The sequence below is a fragment of the Lissotriton helveticus genome, chromosome 12 (genome assembly GCF_964261635.1).
Source record: "Lissotriton helveticus chromosome 12, aLisHel1.1, whole genome shotgun sequence".
Taxonomy (NCBI): domain Eukaryota; kingdom Metazoa; phylum Chordata; class Amphibia; order Caudata; family Salamandridae; genus Lissotriton; species Lissotriton helveticus.
The window spans coordinates 587,642,551-587,646,197 of NC_136073.1; positions in this window are offsets into that span (position 1 = coordinate 587,642,551).

Consider the following 3,647-nt stretch of genomic DNA (forward strand, 5'->3'; position numbering starts at 1 on the left):
TAGGTTCCGGGTCAACACTTCCTGTCGCGTGCTGTCTGGGTCCCATCGCTCCATGCGGCCACCGGCCAGTCTGAACTCTCCAACGCTGATATTACGAGCACAAACTTTTTAATGAGATCCAGTATAAACAGCAACAGCATTAAATCACCAGCTACGGCAGGAAAAAAATGACTAAATAAACATCCTGGCAAAACTTTATTCCCGTTGTCGCCCTGTTTTATTGATGGGTTATGGTGGGAGAGTCCAATGCGGGGGGAGGGAGGCTACATTAAGTCATAAGTTTTAATACGTTTCTTTGATATGCGTCTAATATTACCCCTCCCCATCGAGGAATACAATCCAAGCAGGTTTGCACAAATTTGCATAGTCAAACACGAAGCGTATTGTATAGCATACATAGTGTACAACACGCTTGTTGATGAATTGACTGCAACCAAGCATGTTTGTCAAATATCCTAAGCAATAATGGTAATATCAAGGTACTTGACGGCGTGGGTCATAGCACTAGAATGTTCTCCAAGCAATGGCCGGAGGCAGAATGCCTGCAAAGAATATTCATAATTGGTGACGTAATAAAAAGCTTCAATAAATTCAATGATTTCAAACTTGAAAAACGTGTTTGAATCTTACAGATTTAATATCAATATGTGAGAAATATTACTTCTGAAACATGGGGGGGGGGGACATTTTAGAGACTGGAGGGTTAACAATGGGAAGAGAAAGACGACTTCTGAGGGAAGACATTACCATTGGCCACCCCTCTGCTCACAGTGGATAGTCCCGTGATGCTGCAGTGAGGGTTTTATCAAATACGTGTAGAGGTAGAGGCATCGTGAAGGTACGAGTCCGTGGTTGCGAGGAATTTGGAATTTTGCCTGAACATAAAGGGATTTAGAATGCTTTCCAGTGGAATAAAGTAAGGAGGTTCTCTATATAAAGCAGATCAGGCACGAGATCGAGTGTGTAGGAGAGTAGTGTCTGCTTCCTATGGTTACCCCCACTTTTTGCTGTGATTCTCTGGTTTTTCGACTTTAGTGTGGCTGTGGACCTGCTAATCAGGCCCACAGCCCAGCTGTTCTCTCTCTAGATTGATAGCATGTACTTTAGGTACATACCAGATTGGTTACTGGGTGCATAGGTGCACCCTAGGTCTACCAGGGGCTGCAGCCTGTATTGTGCCACCCCTGGTTTGCCTTCCAAACTGACACCACAGGTCTGTTCACACAGCCTGGGTAAGGTGATGTAATCACCCCTTACTTAGATATAGTATACATATATACATATAGATATATAGACACATATACACCTATAAGCCACTCCTATGGCAGACCTAGACAATCCTGGAGGTAGAGTGCTTGGTTTTATGTGAGAGGGTGCCCTAGCATGAACTGAGCCCCTCTGCAGCTTTCGGAACCATCTCCTTATAGCTGTTCTATGGTATAGCCATACCATATACTCTTAAGTGCATTATAATCCTCACGGTTAATGCTAACTTTGGTTTGGCTTTATCAAAACATGTCGTGTAAGATGTCAAACACTTTGAAATACTACCCCCAAGCCAGTCACTAAGACAGATGCCCATCCAATACCCAGAGCAGATGAGCTCATAGATAAGTTGGCCTCTGCCAAATATCTGAGCACATTTGATCTGACAGATGGCTACTGGCAAATCAGCTTAGCTGAGGAGGCCATGCCAAAGACAGCATTTTCAACCGATAGTGAGCACTATCAATTTGTGGTGTTGCCCTTTGGTTTGAAAAATGCACCTGCCACATTTCAAAGGTTGGTGAACAAAGTCCTCTCAGGCCTGGATGATTACTGTGCTGATTATCTTGATGATATTACTGTCTTTAGTTCCACCCGGGAAGATCGCCTGATCCATCTGAAAAATGTTTTGGAGGTCCTGCAAAAGGCAGCCCTAACTATCAAGGCTACCAAGTGCCAGGTAGGGCAGAGTCAGGTTGTGTACCTGGGCCACCTTGTAGGTGGAGTCCAGGTTCAACCATTACAGAGCAGAATCCAGACCATAATGGACTGGGTTGCTATAACCACCCAGACTCAGGTCAGAGCTTTCTTGGGCCTGACTGGATACTATAGGAGATTTGTCAAGGGGTATGGTTCCATTGTGACACCCCTGAATGACTTACCTTCTAAAAGAATGCCTAAGAAAGTTCAGTGGACAGTCAGCTGTCAAAAGGCATTTGATGACCTAAAGCAGGCCATGTGCACTGCTCCCATCTGCAAAGTCCAAACTACTCCAAAGAATTCATTGTTCAAACAGATGCTTCTGAGTTGGGGGTAGGGGCTGTACTATCACAATTAAATGAATGAAGAAGGTCAAGACCAGCCAGTAGCTTTTATTAGCAGAAGGCTGACCCCTAGAGAGAGACGTTGGTCAGCTATTGAGAGCGAGGCCTTTGCTGTGGTTTGGGCCCTGAAGAATCTGAGGCCATACTTGTTTGGCACTCACTTCACAGTTCAGACAGACCATAAGCCCCTCTTGTGGCTAAAACAGATGAAGGGTGAAAATCCCAAACTACTCAGGTGGTCCATTTCCCTACAAGGGATGGACTATACAGTGGAACATAGACCTGGGAGTAATCATGTCAATGCAGATGGACTCTCCAGATATTTCCACTTAGAACACGAAGACTCAACTGGTTAAGGTTAGTTTAATGTCCCTGCGTTTGGGGGGATGGGGGTGTGTAGGAGAGTAAGGTCTGCTTCCTATGGTGACCCACTTTTTTGCTGTGATTCTCTGGTTTTTCAACTTTAGTGTGGCTGTGGACCTGCTAATCAGGCCCACAGCCCAGCTGTTCTCTCTCTAAATTGATACCATATACTTTAGGTACATACCAGATTGGTTACTGGATCACCCTTGTGAGCCCCTGTATAGTGTACCATAGGTACCCAGGGCATAGGTGCACCCTAGGCCTACCAGGGGCTGCAGCATGTATTGTGCCACCCCTGGTTTGCCTTCCAAACTGACACCACAGGTCTGTTCTTGCAGCCTGGGTAAGGTGGTGTAATCATCCCTTACTTAGATATAGTATACCTATATCTATATACATATATAGACACATATACACCTATAAGCCACTCCTAAGGCAGACCTCGACAATCCTGGAGGTAGAGTGCTTGGTTTTATGTGAGAGGGTGCCCTAGCATGAGCTGAGCCCCTCTGCAGCTTTCAGAACCATCTCCTTCTAGCTGTTCTATGATATAGCCATACCATATACTCAAGTGCATTACAATCCTCACGGTTAATGCTAACTTTGGTTTGGTTTTATCAAAACATGTTGTGTAAGGTCTCAAACACTTTGGAATACTACGCCCCCCCCCCCCACCAGTTCTGGTGGTGGGGGTAGCATTCCACCCTTCTAGATGGAGAAGACATGTAGCTACTGGTTTACCCGGTTAAAGTTAAACAGAGCCTCAGCATCACAAAATGGATGCTGCTGCCACAGACACAAGTCTGCCCTCCTGCTGCTGGACGAAACTCCGGCAGGGGAGGCCTGGAAAATAGGTTTCCTTTCCAGGTAGATGCTGGAACCTCCCCAGACAGGCTCTTAGTGTATTGGGGCAGGGAGGGCTGCATTCAGTGAATGCTTTCCAGACACTGCCTGGGGCACACAAGGTGTTCCATG